Source organism: Hemitrygon akajei, chromosome 19 (genome assembly GCF_048418815.1).
Source record: "Hemitrygon akajei chromosome 19, sHemAka1.3, whole genome shotgun sequence".
NCBI classification, from domain to species: Eukaryota; Metazoa; Chordata; class Chondrichthyes; order Myliobatiformes; family Dasyatidae; genus Hemitrygon; species Hemitrygon akajei.
This window is the reverse complement of record NC_133142.1, coordinates 36,765,232-36,791,528: the sequence shown is the minus strand read 5'-3', so window position 1 is coordinate 36,791,528 and position 26,297 is coordinate 36,765,232. Positions and strand designations below refer to the sequence as shown.

Genomic DNA, 26,297 nt, shown 5'->3' with positions numbered 1-26,297 from the left:
TCCACGTTCACGACTGTGCAAGCACCTCTCAACTCTGCCTCCGTGTCTCTGTCCAACACTTGGGTTCGCTCCCAGTCAGCCCGTTTAACAAGGCCAGGCCAAATAAAATACAGAGGTCTTTTTCAGTCACAGTGAAACAAATACGTTTTTACAGAACTTAATCATTGACACCAGGTTAATATTGTGAATTTCAATTCCCTTGTTGTCATGGTGGCAGTTAGACAGGTTTCCAAATCAGCAGTCTGGACTTTGGTCTGTAGTCCACAATTCAATCGATTGACCTCCATATCCCTACAATGAATAACACGAGTTCAGTGATGTCCCAAGTGCAGAGGGAAGGGCAGAGAAGCAAAATGAACAGTTCACTGAGTTTTAATAAGAGCTCTACAGAGCAAAGAAAAACAATAAACGCTGGGCCACAAACTAAAAACTCTCAGGCAAAAAGCTAACGCCTTGACTGCAGCTCAGAAGCAGTAACTAAATACTAAATTAATACCAGTCCTTTACAACGAGGCCTGTGACCACTGGAAGTCCGGTATAAAAGATCGTCCATGATGTGTTAAACTGGAACCTAAGGACATTCATCAAGACATACCCTTTTTAATCCATGAGATACTTGAACTTCCCTGCACCCAGCAAGATCCCAGGATTCATTGCACAGAATGGACCAGGGACCCATCCACCAAGTGAGGAGGAGTGGGGGTGACTGCAGCAGGGAGGGAGGAAGTCACTGGCTTATGCTGGGAAACATGGAACACTGGGTGAATCTTCATATTTGATGGTAGGCAAAATCTTTAGAAGGCTCTTTTGATAGCCTTCTCCAGTATGAATGATTCCACGTAGCAAGGGGCCAACTTGTGGCTTCTCAACTCTCAAAGGAAGATCTCTGGACCCTAGCCATACTTTTCTTCCCTGACTTGTGAGGCCCCACCTGTTGGTGGAGCTGATGAGCCTTCCAGGCATATTGTTTCTGAGTGTGCAGCAAAGAAGCCCTGGAATGTCTCCATGTGGGCTTGCAGCCCTGCGCCAACTGTTCAACCATAGGAACTGCCACGTCAATCTCCTGATCAGCGAAGAGTGGTGGCTGGAATCCCTTTTGGCATTCAAAAGGAGAAGTACCAATGGAGAACATCTGGAGGTGAGTAATCTCTGCCCAAACTAGTTGGGAGTTCCTGATTATGGTGTTGGAACGGAGAAGACAGCACAGGGTTATCTACAGCTCCTGACTCACTCTGTCAGTCTGGCCGTTAGGTTGGGGATTGTAACCTGATGAGAGGCTGGCTGTGGCTCCTAAAGGAGAACAGAAGGCCTTCCAAAAATGGGATGTGAACTGTGGTGCTTGATCAGAGACTACGTCCTGAGGAAATTCGTGTAGCACGAACACATGCTGAAACATGAGGGTGGCAGTTTCAAGACCAGATGGGATATGGAGAGAGCAATGAAATGGGCTGTTTTAGAGAAATGGTCCACAACTACCAGAGTGGTAGAATCCCCATGAAATCCACTGAGAGGTGGAACCAAGGACAGCAAGGCACACGAGACCAGACTGATCTGACAACTCTTGTCTAGGCATAAGTGAGACAAAGTTGTGGACATCTTGGAACATAGATGGTCACCAAAATCTATTTATAAATTCTAGGATCTGCTGAATCTCTGGATGTCCAATCAGACGGGAAGAGTGACCCTACTCTGACATTCTGGGGCCCACAGTAGCAGGGAAAAACAGCTGGTCGGGAAGTGACTGTTGGGGAGCCCTCATCTTTGTTTATAGTCTCCAAATGATTGGAACAGTTATTCATGAACAAGGAACGATGGGGTATGAACTGGTGGTGTACTCAGACTGACAGGAGGGAGCATCAGCCTTGGTATTCTTGCTAGCAGGACTGTAGATGAGGGTGAAATTAAACTGGTTGAAGAAGATGCCCAACATACTTGACAGGAGTTGAGTCTCTTGGCATCACAAATGTAGGAGAGGTTCTTGTAATCTGTCAATATCAGAAAAGGGTGCTCTGCTCCCAGGGCCTCCTTGACAGTGAGATAGGGGTACAGCTGATTATCTACAAAAGAGCACTGGGAGAGTACAGTTCCAATGCCAATGTCTGATACACCAAGCTCAATGGACTGGATGGGCCTGGATTTTGCAGAACAGGGGCAATGGTAAAGCTCTAAGAATGCTTGGTCTGCTTCACTTGTCCATAGGAATCCTGTAGAGATCTTCTCGTTGAGTGCATTTATGGGAGCCTCATTGCAACTGAGGTTTCTGATGAAGTGGCAAGAAAAGTTTGCAAACCCCATGAAGTGCATAAACCTGTTTGACTGTAATTGAGGTGACTCTGTGATGGCCTTTACATATGTCTCTTAGAACACTGGATGGGGTGAGGATGTTGTCTAAGAATGAAAACTTTTCTTTGTGGAACCTGAACTTCTCTGGCTTGGCATAAAGGTTGTTCTTCAGGAGCCTTCATTTAGACATTTCCTGGCAAAAGCGGGAATAGATAAGAACATCATCAAAATATATCAAATCAAATGGATTCAACATGTCCAAGAGCACATCGTTGACCAGAACCTGAAAAACAGCACAGGTGTTTGTCAGAAAAATGGCATCACAAGGTGCTCATAGCAGCCAGTGGAGGTGTTGACTGATGTCATCACTCATTCTCTTCTCCGATGTGAAGCAAATTGTGCACATTGCAAAGATCTATCGTAGAGAATATAGTTGCTCCTTGAAGATATTCAAGTGTAGAAGTAAGCAGAGGAAGAAGGTAGCAGTTCTTCACTGTGATGTTGTTGAGGAGCTGACGATAAGTGCAGGGATGGAGCTTGTTCAGTAAAAAGAAGTCCACCCCCAGTGGTGAGGCAGATAAATCCTAAAGCCAATACCTCCATGATGGTCAATATTTCAGGACAAAAGAGGGAAAAGAGCTGGCCCCGGGGAGCCATAGTACCTGGTAGGAGATCAATGGTGCAGTCATATGGCTGGTGTGGAGGCAGTAACATGGCCTTCATCTTACTGAAGACCACTAGAAGGTCAACATATTTGGATGGAACACCATAAAGGTTCACACTAGCAGTTGGCTCTGAAAGAGTTATGCCAATAAGGACTTGAGCTGAACCCAGTCAGGTAGAGAGACAAGTTGGTCCCCATTCTTGGAGCACCTTAGGGACCATTGGATTGTGTCTAGATAGCCAGGGAAGGCCGAGCACCAGCGGCAGCTTAGGTAGTTCAATCAACAAGATACCGTAGATGGAGAGCTATTTCCTATGGTTGACTTCTAGAACAAGTTGTGGAAAGGTGAATCTTGCAGTGCTCAGAAGCCGACCATCCAGAGCCTTGATATCAAAATTCTCTCTCAGTTATTGGAGCCATCTTTGAGCCTGAGAGATATGCATGAGGTTGCCAGTTGCTCTGGAGTTAATAAGTGCCAGATGCTCATTTGTCTGGGACCCTATGACAGAGACACTGGGAGTATTATTCGATAAGGGGAAGATGCTTGCAGAGACAATTGACCCATCAGAGCTCTGCTTCTTGCTGATGGGTATCTTCTTTACTGGGTGCTTGGGATATGATGTCCGGAAGTATCCTGGAGAGTCACAGTAGAGGCAACAACCTCTTTTTCTGCATCAGTTATGTCCGTCCTGAAGTAGGCCCCCCCTTCCCACCTGCATGGGCTCCTAGGCAGAATGTGGACCGGTTGACAATAGAGTAGATGAAGACAGCTGACAGAAATGACCAAGCTGGGCTTGGAACGTCAGCTCACACTGATAATAAAGTTTCTCCAGCCACTGGGGTCATCAGAATAACTGCCAGGTGGAGGAATGTTCAGTTCAGGTACTAAAGGAATTGGAGCTTAATGGCTAAGGCGGGTGTGACTGCAGTAGACGAGGGTGGGGAAGGTGCCGGTGTTGGAAATGGGGCTGTACTGGCAGAAAGCTGCTGAATAGTGGCAGTGAGAGCAGTAATTGTTGCCGACTGATTCTAGTTGTCTGTTGTGAGCTGCTGAGCCATCATTGTGAGTCGTGACCACTTGATTTTCCAGCGTGGACTGGGCTTGCCACTCTGAGAGTAGTTGTACTGTGTCAGCCATTTCCCCCAACCCAGCTTCCACTGACTAACTTCTCCTCCACCTGACCAGCAAAATTTGGCTTGGACTGGACTTACTGCTCTGCGAGAAGCCGGCATGCTGTGAGAGCAAGTTCTGCTAAACCAGCCTCCATTGATTTTAATTTCTCCTCTACTTCTCCAATAAAGTTTACGTCTGATTTCAGCTCTTCTCTCTCCACAGGATCCATTTTGAGATTGGTCAAGTTTTGCTGTGGTGTTCAGTGATGGCCCAAGTGCAGGGAGAGAGAAACTGAATCAGAATGAATAGTTTTCTGAACTTTAATAGAAACTGTATCGAACCAAAAAAAAAAACGCTAGGCCAACAGGACCACTAGCTGTAAACTTGCAACCAAAATATAATGCCATCATTGCAGCTCAGAAGTAGTGATAAAATAATAAATTAATACTGCTCCTTTACAGCATCTATCTATATCATTTATCTACTTTTCCAGACACAGACTAATGTAAGCAGGATGCATTGCTGTCACTGTGCTTGGGTCAAGACTTGACAAGATTGAAATGAAGGGAGTTAAATGCAATTGCAAAGAAACTCTAATTGACTGGAATGTGTGCAATCTCACATGTGTGATTGTCATCTTCATCCAGCTGCCTGCCTGCAAGAGCACCCAGATTCCACAGTTGTGTTTGAAGTTGTGACAATAAATGTTATAAAGAGAAATAAATCTTAGAGATTTCATTGCAACCTACTTTCCTCCCTAAAATCTATGCATTATGGAATCAAAACCAACTTTGATTTTTGCTTGATCAAACCACTCCACCCAGAAATTCAAACAGGCATTTTGAGTTTGGAATAATAGTGAGATGTTGAAGATATGATTTTTGCAACAGAATCTCAACTTTTGTGTGATGTCCATTTAGAGCAGGGGTTCCCAACCCTCTTTATGCCATGGACCCTTGCCATTAACCAAGGAGTCCATGGACCCCAGGATGGAAACCCCTGATCTAGAGTGATACTAACAAAAACTTCTCATGTGGTTTCAGAACAAACCCATTGTTGGGCCACATCAGGCCAAAACGTTTTTGATAGAGAATAGTTTAATCGAGACCTCTCGGAGCATTTTTCAGTCCACTCTGGGAATGCAATCCAAATGGATTCTCAATAAATTTACCTGCATTCCTTTAGGTGCTGCACCATCCAAGATCTTCATCAATGTCCAATAACCAGGCTGCAATTTCCTAACCCCCATTATTCAACAGCTTTATTTATGGACATGTATGCTTGTATCAGAAACAGTTCAAAGATGGTCACTAGGTTCAATCCTGGGGCAAAGGGATCATCTTAAGAGGAAAGATTGAGGAGATAGTGCCTCTAATTTAATAGAGGAGAAATCTTATTGAAACAATATGCTTTGAGAACACCTGTTGAGGTAGATCTGAAATGTTGTTTTACCTTGTAGAGAAACTTGGAACTAAGTATATGGTTTAAGAGGTTGAGAAAAAGTGACTGACCATTTGAAACAGTGATGAGCAGAATGATATGGGCAGGTTTTTGTTTGACATGGTAATAAAAGATTACAGGGAACACACAAGAACATGGGGATGATGCTGTAATCAGATCAGCCATCGTTGTAGAGGATAGTGGGTCTATCTCTGCTTTATAAAGTTCTTATCTTCAAGCCCTGTCCAAACGAATCCTTACAGCGAAATATTCGCAATAAAAGCATTCTGTCAGAAGGCAAATGAACTGGATAGGAAATTTGAATAAGGTATGTGTGAAAATAGATCAGCAGACAATAACAGCAAATTTAAAATTGTAAGAGACTTCAGTGACTCAGAATGAAACAGGATTGGATGGTGTATAGAAAGAGCAGATGTTGCCACACACTCAAAATTCTTTGCTTGTTTAATATATTACCACTCCAACAAAATAAACGTTAATCTTTATTTTATCAGTATTTTTATCAACTTCAAACCAGTAGCTTCTTCCCTAACAATTAAGGAATCTACAATGGTAGAGAAATTCTGCTCCTGGAACCCTGGGCAGACTTTAGGAAGGTCTCCATGTGCATACAAGTCATGTTGCTTGTAAGAGGGAGTTTGTACACAAGGAGTTGAGCTGTTTACCCGGTACTCACTTCTCAGACAGCAGCAACAAGAGTGTTCTTTCTTTTCCCCAAGTATTTTTCTCTAATATCTGATGTTGATGCAGGCCATGCAGGAGTGATCATTCCATCCATCAGGCACCAACCCCCCCCTCCATTCCTAAACATCTATTTCTCAGCATTTGACTGAGGGTAAGCTCTTGGAGGCAAGTGATTCATTTGACCAGATCTTAACATTAAAATAGCTGTAATTGGACAACTTAGCTCACTGCAGACTTTAATGTCCTGCTACATCACTCTCATCTGAGCTTGTCACCACCAATAAACAAGAATGAAGTGATTAATCCATTGGATCCTAAAAGAAAATAGGGTTAGTGACCTTAATGCCAAAGATGAAAATGTAGGTGTCATGGTCCGGATCGGTTCCCCTTTAAATATAGTTAGGTTGCGTTATGATCCGGACCATTGACTCTTTGTTCCCTTCCAATTCCGTTTTACGTGTCCCTTGAGCTTGGCAATTAAGGTGATCTACTCTCGACCCGAATCGGCAGCTTATAAGCCTCTGGCTTTAGCCGTTCAGGACAAGAGTGTTAAGAAGCCTTAGCAAGTTGCCGACGCTACGACAAGCCAAAGTGATCCAGCCCGCATCGGAGTACCAGCAATTCACCTTCCGTCGCCAGAGTGATCCAGCCCGCATCGGAGTACCAGCGATTCACCTTCCGTCGCCAGAGTGATCCAGCCCGCATCGGAGTACCAGCGATTCACCTTCCGTCGCCAGAGTGATCCAGCCCGCATCGGAGTACCAGCAATTCACCTTCCCTCACCAGAGTGATGCAGCCCACATTGGAGTACCAGCAATTCACCTTCCCTCACCAGAGTGATCCAGCCCGCATCAGAGTACCAGCAATTCACCTTCCCTCACCAGAGTGATGCAGCCCACATCGGAGTACCAGCAATTCACCTTCCCTCACCAGAGTGATGCAGCCCACATCGGAGTACCAGCAATTCACCTTCCTTCGCCAGAGTGGGTCCGGGCAAGGTCAATCTGCCAGGGGTGAATGGATGGCGGAGTCCTGGCTCGACGTTCATGCCCATTGTCCGTGTCTACCCCTCAAAGAGTCCCAGCTCAGTGCCTGAGTTGCAGGCAGAGTTCCGGCTCAATGTTCATTCCCATTGTCCGTGTCTACCCCTCGAAGAGTCCCGGCTCGGTGCCTGAGTTGAAGGCGGAGTCCTGGCTCGACGTTCATGCCCATTGTCCGTGTCTACCCCTCGAAGAAGAGTCCCAGCTCGATGCCTGATCTGAAGGAGGAGTCCTGGCTCAAGGTTCCTTGTCCTGTGTTTTGGTGTCCACGTTTCTGGCTGTGGCGATCCATAGGGTCCATGCTTTCTGGCTGCGGTGAATCAAGGTCCTAGTCTCCTAATCCAGGGGTCCGCGCCAATCCAGGTTCCCTATTCCCGGCTGCAGCAATCTATGGTGTCCACGTTTCTGGCTGCGGCGATCCATGGGGTCCATGTTTTCTGGCTGCGGTGAATCAGGGTCCTAGTCTCCTAGTCCAAGGTCCGCAGAGGTCCCAGTCATGGCCGCAGCAATCCCAGTTCCCAGTTTCCAAGCCCCAGGTCCGCAGCGGTCCAAGTCCCGAGTCCCCTAGTCCGAGGTTCGTGTTCCTCTTTGTCCTCCTTGATTTCCCGATTTTCTGTGTAGCGAGTAATAAACGCTATTTTATTGTACCTAAGAAAGACGTGTTTGTCTCCTGCTTGTGGGTCCTCTCCCAGCACCCTTGTCCCCACCTCGTGACAGTAGGAGTTAGGATTACATTTGTAGACAATTAAAAAATTAGAGGAGTTATAGATAGTGAAGAAGGTTGCTTATAGATATAGTGGGACATAATTCAGCTGGAAACCTGGACAAAGTGCTGGTAGATGGAATTAAATCCAAACACAAGATAATAGATTTCAGGGGGGATAAATTCTGTAAAGGAATAATTAAAATAAATGCTAGTCACCTTATGAACATTGATATGTGCAGAAAAATTGGAGTGCATGCCCATATCTCCTTGAATGTAGTGATGGTTGATGGGGTTGTGAAAAGGCACTTAGTATGTCTGCCTTCACAGTTTGAGGCATTGAGTTTAGAAGCTGGGCTATCAAGTTGTTGTTCTACAAAATGTTGTTTGGACTAGAGTACTGCGTACAGTTCTGGTAGCTACACTACAAGAACAATGCAGTCACAATAGAGGGAGTGAAGAAGAAAGTCATCAGAAAGTTGCCTGAAATGGAGGGCTGTAATTGTTAGGAGAGATTGGATAGGCTGAGTTTATTCTCAATGGATACCAGAAGGCTGACGGGTGACTTAACAGAGGATTACAAAATTATGAGGTTCAGATATAGGATAGATGGCCAGTCTTTTTCGCAAGGCAGCAAAGTCTAGAATTAAAGGGCACAATTAAAGAAGAGGAGCGGGAAGTAATTTACAGTGGATCTAAGTGGTAAATTTTTCACACATGGATGAGATGGCTCCTTTTCTGTGCTGTACGTTTCTACAATTCATTTCAAACTCTACATCACAAAGAGGTCTGTCCATATTACACCTCTCAGACCCAGTGAAAAGAAACTTGCTGGATACTACTCTTTGTTGAAGTAAACATGTTCAGAGCAGAGTCTAAAAGGAAGATGAATTGTGTTTAATCTTGATTAAGTGGAAGCACAGAGACTGGTAAGAAGGAATGTCATAATGGATTATTTGGGCCATTGCCTTATTGGATTGACTAAAATGAGTTGGTTTGTCACAATGTAAAGGCAATGAACACGGTATAAAAGATCAGAAGACATTTACATAACAATTATCCAACTTCGGTAATCACAGTTTTGATTGGCTTGTCCCCATTTGTGAACATTATCCAATTGTTCATTGTTCAGTGCTGACAGTGATTGATATTGATGGCATTTTTACATCAGCAGTATTTTAAATTGTTGCATTTTGTTTCAATGAGCTCTTTAAATATTCAGATTTTCATGTTATGCTGTCAACATTTTTGTGACGTGATTTAGAATTGCCTCAGAGCCTGTTCTAACACTTTATAAATATTTTACAATCGACTGAAAATGATTTGCTCCTCTTTCAGAAAAAAATTCTAACTCCCACAGAGACACAATAAAACTCAAAACATCTTGATTGGGCTTGATTAATTGTATCAGCCTCACTGGGACAGTTTTGTCTTGTGTGTGCTAAAATTTATAATGGGTAAACTCAGCCTAAAGACAGATTAATGTAAGAGAGTCTATTTTATCTTACTTAATTAAGTTTAATATGCACTTTGATTAGCTTATTTACTTTGCCCCTTGTGGTTCGACATTGACTGTTGAAATGAAGCTTTGTACATGGACTGAAACTAATTTCAATTTCAGAGTATATGATCATTCACAAATTTAAAGAAAGCAAGTTGCGCATTCATGTTGATCTTCTCACAACCCCAGGACATCCCAGAAAGGTTTGTACAAGTCACCTCAGAAAACACAGCAGTCAATCTACACATAACACATTTCCACCAGTGTAACAATGACAGACGATCTGTTTCAGAGAAGTTGCTTAAAGAGTAAATATTGTGGAGGGTGTGATGGTTTACTGTCCACAAAGCCCTGAACACAAAAGGAGATTTTAAGCCCTATCCGATATAGGTATTTACGGGTACCCTAACTAAAGGGAGGTTATGCTGTATCAGTCTGCTCTGCACTAGACATTTGTCTGTCTAGGGTCTACAGTGAAGTCTAACCCCCAATATTCACTATTTCAGTGGTGGATCTCCCACCCTACCAAGGAGGAGATACTTCCAGCTACCAAAGTTGCTTAAACACAGTTCATTTAATTTTTAATGATGTCACGCTTAAACTTAGACAAATAGTTCTTAACACACGTTTAAAATACCTACAAGATTTCTGATATTTAAGAGATATCAAAATTCCAAAATATCTATAAACTACGAAGGATTTCTGAACACAGGTGCAATCCTACAAACTAAAAGAACACATCAACGAGTTGCAAAGGAATGAATCATCCGTCACAGATACCAAAAGGTGTGGAATGAATTCTAGTTCTCTTTTTTCTGTCACTGTCTTTCTGTCTTTCTCCTTCTCATTCCTAACAATTACCAATGCTTCCTAACACTTAAACTACTAGTTTTGCTACTAGCTGACATTATCAGCATGTGATGTTTCTCAAATACTTCTGTGGGAACAGAGTAATTCACACTGGTCGACTACAACGTTCTGGGGATAGAGAACCCAGACAGCCAAAATTAATGCTGTGACAGCTGACTTAATGAGTACAGAAATATCCCAATTATTAATTGATCATACCCGTGACCATGTTTGATGTGCAAAATGACAAAGTAAGTCTGATCTGGAACCTGCATTGATCTCTATCACATGATGCAAATGATGTAGGTAGTACAGATTGTTTGCAAAACAGTATTCTTAAGTTCAGACTGATTATTGCTTGCATCTTACATTAAGATCTGAAGACTGTTTTTTGTTTACAATGAGAAGCTGAGCATGGAATGTTGGTTAGAATGTTAACTTTGTCGCAGATAACTCTGACCCTTTGAAAAGGTCATTCTGCTGTGCTGGAAATCTCAGGTTAGCAGTAACCCTCTCCGGCCCTGGAATGTGAGTATCTAACACAAGGGGACCAAGGGATAATTCTTCTGCGTGTCTTTGAAGTAGTAAGGGCCAACAATGGGCCACATCCCCAAATGTTGACCATCCTTTTGCTTCCACGAATCCTGTTCAACCCACTGATTTCCCAGAGAAGTTTGTTTTTGTTTTGCTGATGTGTACAGAGATATTGGAAGAGATATCCAGAATAGGAGACAATGTCTGAAGTGGGTGGTAGTGGGCTTAATTTTTTTTATCACCTCTCATCTTAATGCTCATGTAATCATAATACCTCTCACAAGGTCCTCTTATGCACACCCTGCAAACAAGAAACCACTGAACAGTTCACTGCATATCGATGGGGTGATAAATGGTCAAGGTCAATCTACCATGTGTTCTATTCAGGTTGCTATTCATAATGTAGAAGCTCTTGGAGAAGGCCAATATGTAGCCTTTTCAATGCAGTGTAAACACTTCATAAATGCCCACACTTTCTATTGTTGCATAGGCCTATGAAAATGGAGAGTATGTAAGACAAGGATTCCACTCCTTTAATCTACCTGCAAACATGTACAGTTAGGCGAGGGCACTTACAAGTAAATTATGAACTCAGTGTTGCTGCTCCGTAGGTCATCTGTTTGACAACAGCATCTAAGATGCATCATTTGTGTATGAGCTGGGACATCTTCAGTGTGAAGTTCTTCTTGCTGCCTCTGTCTCCACTATTTGCTCTTGCTACCCGTACTACGTGAATCAATAGGTGAAAACCAGCATCTAAGTTACCAAAAATCTGAGCATTTAAGATTAGACTGAAAAGATGTTGGAAAATAAAGCAATCTACTCCAACCCTTCTCATTGGAACAGTTACAATGGTGGCTGGACTAGTCTATTTGAAATAAATGTATTTTCTTACGGAATCGGATTTAGATAGATAGATAGATAGATAGATACTTTATTCATCCCCAAGGGGAAATTCAATGTTCCTCCAGTATGATATCACATAAACACAAGACAGACCAAGACTAACTGACCAAAAAAACCACATAATTATAACATACAGTTACAACAGTGCAAAGCAATACCATAATTTGATAAGAGCAGACCATGGGCACGGTAAAAAAAAGTCTCAAAGTCCCAGATAGCCCATCATCTCACGCAGATGGCAGAAGGAAGAAACCTCCAACGTGGCAAAACTTCCCGATGCAGCCTCTGGAAGCACCCGAGCACAGCCAACTGTGAGTCCGTCCGAAAACTTCCGACAACTTCGTGCCTCCGACCAGCCCTCCGACACCGAGCACCGAGCACCATCTCTGCCGAGTGCTTCAACAAGTAATCTAAAAGGCTAATAGAATACTGACGTTCAGTCCGAGAAGTCTGAATAAAACCATAAGGAATATCAGATTGTGATTATATCTTCTAAAACCGGGAACAACAAAGCATCAAGCATCAACATTTATGTCTGTACGATTACGTATGAAATGTATAATTGGTTGTCAGCTCCCCATCAGTTAGATTTCCCATTTTACACGGAGTCAAAATAAAACCCAGAAAGGTGTCTCTTCAGTTAAAAAAAGTGCCTGGGACTGATCCTATCTCCAGCAATTTATTCACCTATTAACCCAAAATGCAGGAAGAATAAACAGGCCTTAAAATGAGAAATGGTCCAAACTGATCAGAATCTCTCACCATGACAGTGACTTACTCTGAGATTTGTTGTGTTACCATTGATGTGACAGGAACATGTCTGATCATACTGAGGAAGGTGGGTGCTCATAAACATCATAGTTTCAAAACTGTAACTAGAAAGCATCTATTTCCACTGGTGCAGCAATCTCAAATGAAGGAACTTAACCCTAAAATTGCTGCTGGCTATTTAAAATTATAATCCGGGAAGTTTTTGTGTAAAAAGGGTGGTGGAGATTTGGAACTGTGTATTCTAAAAGATTGTTAATTGAACATTCAGGGCTGTGGTTTTTGTCAGGGAAATAAAAGGTATAAAATTGAGGTATTAATTACCCCTTGATGTTTCAGATTAGGGCACATACTCTGATTATAACTGCTACTGAACAGCTATCTGGTTATCTGGTCTCATCCTGTTGGTGATATCCTCTTTATTCTGCCCATCTTTTCCTTCTCTGCCACCAAAAACTAATTTGATTTTTCTCTTTCCAGTTCCAATAAAAGACCCCAAATCTGAGCATTAACAATTTCTCTGTCCACAGACACTGCTTGACCTGTCAAGTATTTCTAGCACTTTTTAAAAAAAATTTCAGATTCCCTGTATCTGCAGTTCTTGATTTTCACCTATCTGATGTTCCTGCATTTTATTTAACAGTGAAATTGCAGTTTAGTGATCTGAAATTGCAGTCAATTCTAAAACAATATTGCTCCTTACTTTTAATAATACAGATAGACCTTCAATAGCTTTACTAATGTGAAAGACTTTAAATGTTTTCCTGAATGCTTGTCTACTATCAAGAATTAAGTGAAACATAAAATCATTCTGTCTGTTTCTTCCCAATAATTAATATAAATGCATTGAATTACCTTTGAATCAATCACCTAGCAATCAGAATTGGGAAAAAAAGCAATAGTTAGGCTATGAGTTGGCTTTCAACATCTCAAATATCTGCATCAAAATAAATAGGCAGCAAAGTGAACAAAATAATAAAAACAGAGTTATTAACTTTGGTGACTAAGATGTTGAAGCTACAATAAGTCACAGTTAAGTAGATGTATGTCTTACTTACAAATAATTAAATTCTCCTCACTTAATATCTAGAAGCTTCATTTATTATTTTCTTGTGATAATTATTTGAAAAGCAGGTGTTTTGCTTGATTGGACAGCTTCTAAATGCAAGGAGATAAATATCCTGGATTTGATTATGAAACAAAGGAATTTTTTTTTATAACAGACAGTATCACCATTGCATGAACAGAGATGAGAATGAAAGGGGAATCTGATCCAAATGTAATAGGGAAAGTAAAGTGAATGATTTACAAAGATTTTAAGGGCTGATAAGCAGAGGAAAAATAAATCCACCCCCAGATCATAATTAATAAATTTGATGGTTTTATTTGCATTGTTTCAAAAATTACAAAAACAAGCCAGTACAGTATTGTAGTGGTTAGCATAATGATTTATGACAGGTTCAACTCCCGCTGCTGCCAGTAAGGAGTTTGTGCACTCTCCCCATGACAATGTAGGTTCCCTCCAGGTGTTCCAGTTCCCTCTCACTGTCCAAAGATGTACCAGTTGATAGATTAATTGGTCATTGTAAACTGTCCTGTGATTAAGCTAGCATTAAATCAGGGGATTGCCAGGTGGCGTGGTTCCAAGGGTCAGAAGGGCCTATTCTGCACTGTATCTCAACCAATCAATCAATCATAAACAAATAAACAATCAAACAAATCAATAAGATTGCATATCATATAAATGTTGGGCAACCTATATTCCAGCATTCATTGTTTTGATTGATCAATTTTCTCCTTTGAGAACAATGGAAATAACTAATTGTTAAAACAATCAGAGATATAGCAGGAGGATATACTGTATATAGATTCAGATGTAGATATATGCCCGGAGCACAAAAAAATTGCTTGGTTTTTCATTCTACCAATCTTTCTTTGATGTATATAGCATTTGTTGTGTACTTAATATTTCAGTAATATCTGAGTATTATTGCAAACATATTGTCTGATAAAGCATTTTTGTTTGTTTAAATGATTCATCGTGGGTTATACAGTATGAAAACGTAAGCAAATGGGATATGTCATTATGCCACCACATCATAAGAGGGCGTATCATTTTTTTTTCAATTAGCTTTATGTTTTAGAGTTACAAAATGTAACAATGGTGACAAGTAGGTTTTAAAATAAACCCAAAATGACTAGCAACAACTAGTTGAAGTGCAGCAAGACATTCAAGATAAAAAAACGGGGAAAAGAATGATGATCAAGTTAAAAAAAGGACAGAAAATAGAAGAATTTGTGGGTTAATAAACAGAGATTAGTAGGTGATAATAATCAGTAACAAAAAAAGTAGAAATGGCTGACAACATTGGAAAGATAGATGTGTTTGATTGCACAACAGATAACTGGATGTTGTACACTGAGCAAATTGAGCTCTATTTTGAAGCAAATGAAATAGCTAATGAAAATAAAGTGCCAGTTTTGCTGAGTACATTGGGTGGAAAAACATGCAGATTGCTTAGATTTTTATGTGCTCCTAACTAATCAGTTGAAATGTGCTTTGCTGATATCATAAAAATAATGTAGGAATACAGCATTTAGAATCAAAATCACCATTGATTACAAAATGCTTTAGGTTTCATAAGCAGAATCAAAAGGAAGGGGATTCCACTGCAGTATACCTGCCTGAGTTGTAGAGATTGTCAAAGTATTGTCAGTTCTGCGATGAGCTTAATGATGAACTGAAAGATTGTTTAGTCTGTGGAATCTTACAAGAAAGCATAAAAAATAGCTCCTAACTGAGGCACAACTCACATTTAAAAGAATAGTTGAAATCACTATATCAATGGAAACAGCAGACCGAGATGCAATTGAGTTGCCGTCAGGAATGAAAGTAAGAGTGAACAAAATTGCAACATCTTAGCCTTGCCAGACAGACTGTGTTACCATTGTAGGGGCTCATATACATCAAAACAATTCAGGTTTAAAAGTGAAACCTGTAGAAAATACAACAATTTCGGACACATACAAAGAGCATGTCAGGGAGGAAAAAAAATGGACTGTACAGGGAAGAGAAAAAGATAAAGTGTTTCATAGAGAGCACTAAACTGCATGCTGTTGATAAAAACTTGGTAATGATGAGAGTGACACAGGACAGGTTGCCTTGTGATTTACAATGTGAAAACTAATAATGGACAAGAATGTGAATGGTAATTTAATTAAAATGGAATTGGATACTGGCTCAAAAGAAACTTATACTGGAGAAAAGAAAACTCATGTGGGAATAAGGTTTGTAACAGTGAAATACAGCAACCAACAAGCCACTTTGGGCTTGTAAGTGGTAAAAACAGGAGGGCCAATGTTGTGGGGCTGTGATTGGCTGAGACAACTACAACTTAATTGGAGCTTCATCTACAATTTGCATGCTACATCCTCTGCAATAGAGTCAACTGAAAACAAATTTTGAAAGCTATTGAACGATGCCACAGCAGTGTTCAAAGAACTCAAACATACCAAGATAGAGTAAAATACCAAGATAGAGTAAAATAGAGTTAAATGAAAATGCCACACCCAAGTTTTGCAAAGCCCATCCAGATCCTTATACCATCTGTGATAAATTAGCCACTGAGCTAGATTGCATGGAGGCTGGGTGAATTCTTTTCCAAGATTAAGGGAAGCCCATTGACAAAGCCAGTGGTCCCAGTAGCTAAGAAGAATGGGTGTGTAAGGAGCTGTGGTGATTTTAAGGTCACCATCAACTTAGTACTAAAAGTAGATTAATATCCTCTTCCCAGGATAGAGAATACCTTTCTGCAAACCTTTCTGGAGGAAAATACTTCAGCAAAGTGGACCTAGCTGAGGCCTACCTACCGAAGGAGATGGAAGAAGATTCCAAAATGTTTCTCATCATAAACACTCACAAAGGACTTTATCATTATAATAGGCTTGTTTTTGGAGTAGCAACTGCACTTCCACTCTGGCTGAAATCTATGGACCAGGTGCTGCAAGGCTGCCCAAGCACTCCGTGTTACCTGGATCACATTATTGTTACTGGTAAAGATGAAAAGGGGCATCTCCTAAATCTCAGGACAGCTTTACAAAGATCAGAAGGTTATTGGCTCAGACCATAATGTTACAAGTGTGAATCCTTTAAACCAAGTGTCACATCATCGACACACAAGCATTACACAAGTGTGTTGAGAAAATTCAACCGGATGCTCCAAGGCCAAAGTATTTGTCACAGCTGCGGCCCTTTTTAGGATTTGGAAATCTCTATAACAGGTTCCCATCAAACCTGGCTACTATGCTTCACCCCTTGAACTCATTACTGCAGATTGAGAAGAAATGACAATGGACAAAGCTGTGTGAGTTGGCATTCTAAAAGACAAAGGAAATGATGATACCAGGCACTGTATTCACACATTATGATCCACACCGTCCAGTGAAGCTTGCCTGTGAAACCTCGCCTTATGGCATAGGTGCAGTCATACCATGTGTTATTAGTGATAAAGGTGAACACCCCATAGTGCCTGTATCTCGTTCCCTTACTGCTGCAGTGAAAAGTTACGCTACCACATCATACATGCGTGCTCGCCAAAAGTAAAACTGAAACTAGACTACACGTCATTCCCAACTCTACATTTTTCTTTCAATTTGTTTTATCTTTGAAGTTACAAAACAACAGTATTTATTCCATTTCTTCATAAATACAATACATAATAAAGCATTTTTATTTAAAATAAGAACTCAAAAATGTTGCTGGAAAATTCAAAAAGTATATGTTCTGTTAATTCTTTTGCATTTAAAATCCTTCTTTGAGAGTGGAATTCTGAATACTCTCATATAGATCCAACATTAACCAAGATTAAAGTTAAGCTACTGAAACTGTTCTAGGTGAGACCCAGGACCATGACTCACCAGAGTTGGTAAACTGTCTGCAACCTGACGATAATCCAATAGCAATCACTGAGGCTAGCCTTTCGGATAATCCATTATAACAAAAAAGCTGTTCTTGCATAATAGGACAAAATACTGGAGAATAGTTACTGATTTCAGTGGTGAAATGTTGTTTGATACTTGCGTATATTGGCCCCCATAATTAAATAACATTAAAGCAACTTTACTTTATAACAACCAATTTGACTTACTTTTGCTGTAAATCAAAATGTATGCTCCAAATTACCTAAAAGGTAAAAAAAAACTTCCATATGTTCCACTGTGAAATGCATTTGTTTAGTTAAAGTAGAATTTTGACCAATTATTACCTTCTGTAGGTGACCACAACTGAATGAAAACTTGCACACAAATAATGCACCTTAAAAGTGAATCAGCAGAGATAAAGGGCAGAAGATTATCCTTAACACAGGCTTTCATTGTTCTAGATAACATAGAATAATACAGCAAAGAACAAAAGCCAATTTGTGTCTCTTTTTCTATTCGCTTGAAAATTTAATCTAGTTATTACCACATGCCATGATTTTTTCTCCTCAGTTTCACACAGTTTTCCTTTCCAAATGTATTTCTATTACTGTTTGAAAGTTATTCTTGAATCATCTTCTATCAGCTTCCGGGCGAGGAATTTCAGATCATTTCCATTCTCCCATTAACAATTTATCCTCATCTCACCTTGGGCTCTTTTTTCCTTAGTTATCTTGGGCTTGATTTATAATCTTTGTTTTCACAGCCAGTGGAGGATTATCTTAACTTTAACTTTCCCGAAATGGCAACCTACACATTGAGTCAGCGATTTGTACATTTACACTAGGTTAAAAGAAACTGGGTCTTTCATTCGTTTTTCCAGCTTCTCCTTAAATACATCTTCACTGGTGCACTGAGATGATGTTTGATCATCACATGGCACAATCAGTACAGGTGCTTCTTTTCACCTCCCTAACATTAATAGATTTTTCCCACACTTCACCTTCCCTGCTGTTGAAACCCTTCTCTACATAACAGTTGTTATATTGTTAACAATATGCATTAAGGAAAATAGAACAATTTATGATAAGTGGCAAATCAGCCAATATTTCATTTGTATGTTGAACAGGTCAGAGAAACTGAATGACCAACTCCTGTTCCCAGATTCTAACAAATTTCTGTCTGGCATCTGCTACATGTAATCTTGAGATCATTGGGAGCTCTGCTGTCAGTGTCATTGTTCACAAGTGCTCTGGGTGATGATGAAAGACGATTGACTTGAAAACAACATTTGCTGTTTAATCACTGAGCACATGTAGTAATTTCAATTTATTGAAATCAGCACCTTATTTGACTTTACTTATGGTAGTAAACTTTCCTTTACCCATAAATGATGTAAATGGAGTGGCAAGCAGCTTTCAAGACAGTTTGTTGATTTTCCTTTCATCATTACTTTTCAAACACCTACAAGACATCTCTGCAATCGGCAAAGTTTGCCAATATAGGCATTTGCAATCACAGGTAATTAGCTCTCATAGGCTACAATTACCATAATTAGGATAACTTGATCAATGTTACTTTCTCAGATTCTGAGCAAGTCACAATCACAGATTCGGCAGCTCTGCAGATACGGCAATTGCGCTCGTGATTATGCATGTGTCAGCTAATTATTATTTAATTGTGACAGTATTTAACTATATTCATTCTGTCGTAGTATTGGTCGAGACTTGGACACCGGACACAGCAACTCTTCGCTGCCTGCATCTCCACCTTGCCTGAGAAACTGGACTGTTGAGTCAACTGACTCCGAAGACTAGTGTGTCTCTCACTCCGCACTTGAGCCATATCCAAATCGGGTGACAGCAAGTCTCGGCCACGCAAAGATGGACCCAGCAGAGAGAAAGCAGCTGTCCTTGGCCATGAGATTCATTGGTCAGAGTGATTCGCTGAGGTAACAATGTTCCGTTGGAATCCTATGAATAAACTCTTGTTTCTATCTCCAGCGTGACACAAGCACCTTGCCAAGTAATGGACCCAGCGAAGTTTGATTAGTGGCGTTTTGACATTGGTGGTTTGAGGAGAGGCTGCCTTTATTCTCAGTGTATGTCCTAACTCTACATTCCGAGAGTCCTGAGTCTACATACTGAGCTTTAGTCTACATTGAGTTTCTCCGATATCCATTCCAAGCTTTTTAAGTCACAAGTACCCAGGTTCCCAACTCTGTGGTCCCGTGACTCAGGTCTGCATAACAAATAAGCTCTTCAAGCAAGCTTATCAATTGATGCAACAAATCTTCATTCAAGTCAATAGTGTAAATACTGGAAGAGCCCTGCTCCAAACGTTGATCCCTAGCTGGTGTGTGCAAGTATGCAAAGTAACCCTATCAAGAGTATTTTTAACCTCTTGATGGAAGTCATGGTACAGACTGGGGAAATTTAACTTCCATGAAACAAGTTAAACAGATCTACAAAGTACCAGCCAGTTTAGCGATGAAAAAAACCTGTCTATGATGTCTTGATCTGTAAAATTGAGAGTATATCCTAATTGCCTCTGGAAAAAAATTGTGAAAAATAAAACACTGAGTATGATTTGAAAAGTTTCCTTCTCTTAGGTTTCAAGTTTCATGTTTTCAAGGTTTCCCAAGGACTTTTCTCTATGTTCCCAAGGTTTTTATTTTTCCGATTGTTTCCAAGGCTTAATCAATGTGTTTAGGGTTTTTCAATGTCCTACCCATCTCAGTCTGTTGGGATTCTCAGGCCTCTCAGTCTCTCTGGATTCCCGAGTCTCCCTGCCTCTTGAGTTCCCCATGCCTCCCTCAAGTTCCCCAGGTCTCTCAAGTCATCCCTGGATCTCAAGTTTTCAGGTTTTCCTGGGCCAACAGGTGCCAGCTATAGGGAAGAGGGTCCTGTAGTGACTTCAGGCTTGTACAGGACATCAGAGAGCATTGGGCTCTGAGGTTTTTAAAAAAAACATAGAAAATCTACAGCACAATACAGGCCCTTTGCCCCACAAAGCTGTGCCAAACATGTCCATACCTGACAAATTACCTATGGTTACCATAGTCCTCTATTTTTCTGAGCTCCATATATCTGCCCAGGAGTCTCTTAAAAGTCCCTATCATATCCAGCTCCACCACCGTGCCGGCAGCCCATTCCACACATACGCATTCACCACTCTCTGCATAAAAAACCTACCCCTGATATCTCCTCTGTACCTACTTCCAAGTACCTTAAAACTGTGCCCTCTCATGCTAGCCATTTCAGCCTTGGGAAAAAGCCTCTGACTACCCACATGATCAATGCTTTTCATCATCTTATACACCTCTAACAGGTCACTTCTCATCCTCTGTCGCTCCAAGGAAAAAAGGCCGAGTTCACTCAACCTATTCTCATAAGGCATGCTCCCCAATCCAGGCAACATCCTTGTAAATCTCCTCTGTACCCTTTCTATGGCTTCCACCTCCTTCCTGTAGTGAGGCGACCAGAACTGAGCACATTTCTCCAAATGAGATCTGACCAAGGTCCTATATAGCTACAACATTATCTCTTGGCTCCTAAACTCAATCCCATGATTGATAAAGGCCAGTGCACCGTATGCCTTCTTAACCACAGAGTCAACCTGCGTAGCAGCTTTGAGTGTCCTATTGACTCGGACCCCAAGATCCCTCTGATCCTCCACACTGCCAAGAGTCTTACCATTAATACTATATTCTGCTGTCAAACTTAACCTACCAAAATGAACTACCTCTCACTTATCTGGGTTGAACTCCATCTGCCACTTCTCAGCGCAGTTTAGCATCCTATCAATGTCCTGTTGTGACCTCTGACAGCCCTCCACACTATCCACAACACCCCTGACCTTTGTGTTTTAGAGCACCTGAATTGGTTAATTGTTGCTTAACAGCAGTTATCAATGTTTTAAGAGTTCCTTGTGTTTTTCTCGAGCAACTCGCTCTTTGTAATGCAGTTTCCTCGTGGCTTCTGTATAACCTTATTAAATTTATTTTGATAGGCTCAGATTCTGCAAGTTTTATTCTTGAAGCAGATGCCTGAAGCAGACCCTCCAATCAGAGGGTCCTCATTCTGAGTGATTCGTCTCACAGTGTCACTTGATTGAACTACCTGTGTATAAGCTCTTGTTTCTGTTTCTACATGGAAGTCTTTGGCTCACACCATGGCACTTATCTACCAGCATCACTGAAGAACATCTTGGACAAGTCCCTCATTCGGGACTTCCAGCAGACACAGGTTGCTGGTGCCTCAGGGGCTGAGCCTAGAGAGTGGGGCCCTGTCACAACCATGGATTCGGCAGTGCAGCAGAGACGACAATTGCACGCGAGATTGTGCACGTGTCAGCAAATTATTATTTAATTGTGATAAGATTTAACTCCATTCATTCTGTCACAGTATAGGTTGAAACTTGGACACCGTACACAGCAACGCTTCACTGCCTGCATTCCGCCTTGCCTGAAAAATTGGACTGTCAAGTCAACTGTCTCTGAAGACTAGCGTGTCTCTCACTCCGCACTTGGGTCATATCCAAATCGGGTGACAGATCAAGGTTGCCAGTTTTGCTAAACATACTGAATTTTATTTTTATGTTCTCCTTCACAACCAAGCATATCTCAGTGAGGTTCATTTGAATATCATTGCAGAATCAGAAGTGGCAGATGGAGTTCAACCCAGACAAGTGTGAAGTGATTCATTTTGGTAGGTCAAATATGATGACAGAATATAGTATTAATGGTAAGACTCTTGGCAGTGTGGAGGATCAGAGGGATCTTGGGGTCCGAGTCCATAGGACATTCAAAGATGCTGCACAGGTTGACTCTGTGGTTAATAAGGCTGTCACCAATTGTGGGATTGAGTTTAGGAGCCGAGAGATAATGTTGCAGCTAAGTAGGACCTTGGTTAGACCCCACTTGGAGTACTGTGCTCAGTTCTGGTCGCCTCACTATAGGAAGTAAACACAAAGTACACTGCAGATGCTGTGGTCAAATCAAGACGTACAAACAAGCTGGATGAACTCAGCAGGTCGGGCAGCATCCGTTGAAATGAGCAGTCAACGTTTCGGGCCGACCTGCTGAGTTCATCCAGCTTTTGTACGTCTTCACTACAGGAAGGATGTGGAAACCATAGAAAGGGTGCAGAGGAGGGTGTTTCCTGGATAGGGGAGCATGCCTTATGAGAATAGGTTAAGTGAACTTGGCCTTTTCTCCTTGGAACAATGGAGGTTGAGGGGTGACCTGATAGTGGTGTATAAGCTGATGACAGGCATTGATTGTGTGGATAGTTAAAGGATTTTTCCCAGGGCTGAAATGGCTAGTACAAGAAGGCACAGTTTTAAGGTGCTTGGAAGTAGGTACAGAGGAGATGTCAGGGGTAAGTTTTTTAAGCAGAGAATGGTGAGTGCATGGAATGGGCTGCCGGCGAAGGTGGTGGAGGTGGGTATGATAGGGTCTTTTAAGAGACTCCTGGATAGGTATATGGAGCTTAGTAAAATAGAGGGCTATGTTTAACTCTAGGTAATTTCTCAGGTAAGGACATGTTCGGCACAGCTTTGTGGGCCGAAGGGCCTGTATTGTGCTGTAGGTTTTCTATGTTTCTATGTTTATATTATTTGTGGTTCAAGTTTCCCTTTAAACTCCACCACTTGCAATGCTAACATTTCCTATTACTATAGTGAATTGGGGAAAAAAACAAAAAACAGAAGAAATAGGGAACTGATTTCATTATGAATACAAGATATCAATTCAAAACTCAAGACTCAGGATTGTTTATTGTCATTCTTCAGTACTCGAGCGTAAAGGAGAACACTATGATTGTTAGTTTGGATCTAACGCAGCGTAAAAAACACAATCAGCATTAAAAACTCAATAAATATAAATTAAACAATATATAAGTAACTGTTTGAGTGTAGCTATATAGCCATACATAAGATTAGCTTATATACATAGACCGATTGATACTAGCTGCAGAAGTATCTGTTTATAAGCCCACAGTGACCAGGAATAATGAAGAGATAAAGTGCCTCTTGGCAAGTGGAAACACAGTAGGGCAGTGACCGTGTCAGCATAGGGATGAAGTGTGGAGTGTAAGAGTAAATTGGCAGAGCATGGGAGGATAAACCTGTGGAGAGGAATGGGTGATGTGCAGGTAGTAGTGGTTGGCTGGACTAATGGGTGGGGGTTTTGATCAGCCTAATGATAACAGTTTTTAATCAAATATATAGAAAGCAACATATTTAAAATTTTAACATTTTCAATGGTATACTGTGTTCATTATTTGTGATCGGAACTTGAGCTTTTCATTGTTAACAATTATCACAGTGTTAAATGTCTAAATTTATTAATTGAATTTTCCCTTAATTTTTCACAATTCTGTAACATTGATGTGAATTGTTAATTTTGGCTTTCTGTCCATGTTTGCTACCTCACTGCCTTTCTACCCATTATAAGCCAAACTAGTAGTAATAGAGTCATAGAAAATTACAGCTTAGAAACAGGCCATTTGGCCCGTATGGTCCATGCTGAACCATTTAAACTGCCTCGTCCCATTGGCCTGCTCCAGGACCATAGCTCTCCATACCCTTACCATCCATGTGCCTATCCGACCTTCTCTGAAATGCTGAAATCGAGCTGGCATACACCACTTGAGCTGGCAGCTCGTTCCACACTCTCACAGCCCTCTGAGTGAAGGTTTCCTCTCATGTTCCCCTCAAACTTTTCTCCTTTCACCCTTAACCCATAACCTTAGCGGAAAAAGCCTGCTTGCATTTACCCTGTCTATACCCCTCATAATTTTGTATACCTCTGTCAAATCTCCCCTCAATCTTCTACATTGCAAGGAATAAATTCCTAACCTATCTTTCCTTGTAACTTAGCTCCTCCAGTCTTGGCAACATCCTTGTAAATTTTCTCTGTATTCTTTCAATCTTATTTACCTCCATGGAGAGAGAAAGAAAAAGTTAATTTTTGAGGTCAACAGATAGTCATTGACTTCAAAAATTTACTCTTTCTTTCTCTCTCCACGGATGATGTCCAGCTTGTTAATATTTATAGCACTTTTGTTTTTGTTTCAGGTTTTGGACTTATGGGATCTTTCCTGTTCTTTGCAGCAAAACTCTCCATTTCTACAAGTGCATCATTCTACCATTATTGTGCAAGTAGGACACGGCTGTAGTTTCAGTTAGTTACTCATTCTGTTGAAATTACTTTTTTCTTTTATATGTATTTAGAACATTACTTGCAAATAAAGGCTTTCTGGACAGATGTCCCAGCCTGGAGTATTCACGCTTTCCCATCGGACTCTGACCAGTTTGTCAGAGCAGGACAATGGCAACCAACGTTCCAACAATGTGCTCAGTATCATTGTCCTGCTGACATCTTGAGTTGCTCCTTCATTTTCAATTCCCAATTTACAACTAATTCCATGGTGCTACGTCTTCTGTCTATAAACCAATGCAAAATACCTGTTTAATTAAACCGCCTCCTTTTTTGAAGTCCTCACTAGTTCCCCAGACTCTTTCTGTTGGTTCAATGTTTGCTTTAATAACTTTGTAAAATATCTATATAAAGTTATCTTTTATTTTCATATCTCTAGCTAGTCTTAATATAAAGTCCTTACATTTTTTTCTTAATATTTAATTCCACATTTAAAACTTGTTTAATTAACTATGGATAGTAGGTTCTACCCTTGGGTTAATTTTTTTTACAGGAATATTTCTATTCTGGGTATGCTGAAAGCTCCCCTTAAATGACTACATTGCATCTTTTGAGTTGCTGGTTTGGAGAGATAACGGTACTATGTGAAACTGGTGGAGATTCTGCTTCAATCTCTTCAGTAGCATATCGAGCCTTTCCTTAATGATTAGATTTGTGAATATTAAATTCGAATCAGCATTGGAATCAAGTTTATTGTTGTGAAATTTATTGTTTCGAGGCAGCAGTAAACAACATAAACTTTAGTATAAGTTACAACAATAAATAATAAACAAACAGTGTGAAAGAGGAGTAGTGACATTGTTCTCTTGGAATGTCCAGAAATTTGATGGTAGAGGGGAAGAAGCTATTCCTAAAACATTGAGTGTGGGTCGTCAGGCTCCTGGACCTCCTCCTTGATAGTATTATTAAGAAGAGGGCATTCTTGGATGGTGAGGGCCCTTAATGATGGACACCTCCTTTGTGTGGCACGAAGATGTCCTCAATGGTGGGGAAGATTGTGCCCATGATGCAGTTGGCTGCAGCCTCTTTTGATCTGCATTGGAGCCTCCATACCAGGAGCTGATGCAACCTGTCAGAATGCTCTCCATCGTACATCTGTAGAAATTTGCGAGAATCCTTGGTGACCTACCAAATCTCCTCAAACTCCTAATGAAGTAGAGCCTCTGGACGGTCTTTCTCCTGATTTTATTAACATGTTTTGCCTGGGATCGAGCCTCTGGGATGCTAATGCCCAAGAACTAGAATCTGCACTTATTTTATCCAAAAATAATTGATGAAATGAGCCCTATCTATTTTGTGGAAAAGGGGTATGAAAGACCGTAAATAACATATTTAGCGTAAAAGAATAAAAAATAAAGCTATAATGGTGGCTACCAATGATTTGTAATTGCTGGTGTCCTCTCAGTCAAATCATATTGTTAGCGAGGACTAGTATTAGAATCTAATTAGTTATGGTGTAAAATCTATTAAGTGTTGTGTCTGTGCGCAACTACATATCAATTAGACAAAAGCATGCATGGGGGAGATGGCTTTAATTGGCATATTCAAATTGCAGTGAGAGAGCAATGCACATGCATGGACAGCAGTGCATGCACAGACAACAGGTCAATGCGTAATGCTAAGGGGGGTGCGTCATTGCTCTAAAAGAAAT

At 40.9% G+C, this 26,297-nt stretch overlaps 1 long non-coding RNA gene across 2 annotated transcripts; it reads left to right on the top strand.

Annotated features, from left to right (window-relative positions):
- Positions 1–332: 332 nt before the first annotated feature.
- On the top strand, positions 333–25,117 carry LOC140742112 (uncharacterized). 2 transcript variants are annotated; one of them, XR_012102219.1, is made up of 5 exons: positions 333–1,138; positions 19,139–19,375; positions 21,831–21,984; positions 22,079–22,133; positions 24,505–25,117. It is a non-coding gene; the product is annotated as an uncharacterized lncRNA (long non-coding RNA). The 2 variants fall into 2 exon arrangements; XR_012102220.1 differs by lacking the exon at positions 21,831–21,984.
- The last annotated feature ends 1,180 nt before the right edge of the window (positions 25,118–26,297 follow it).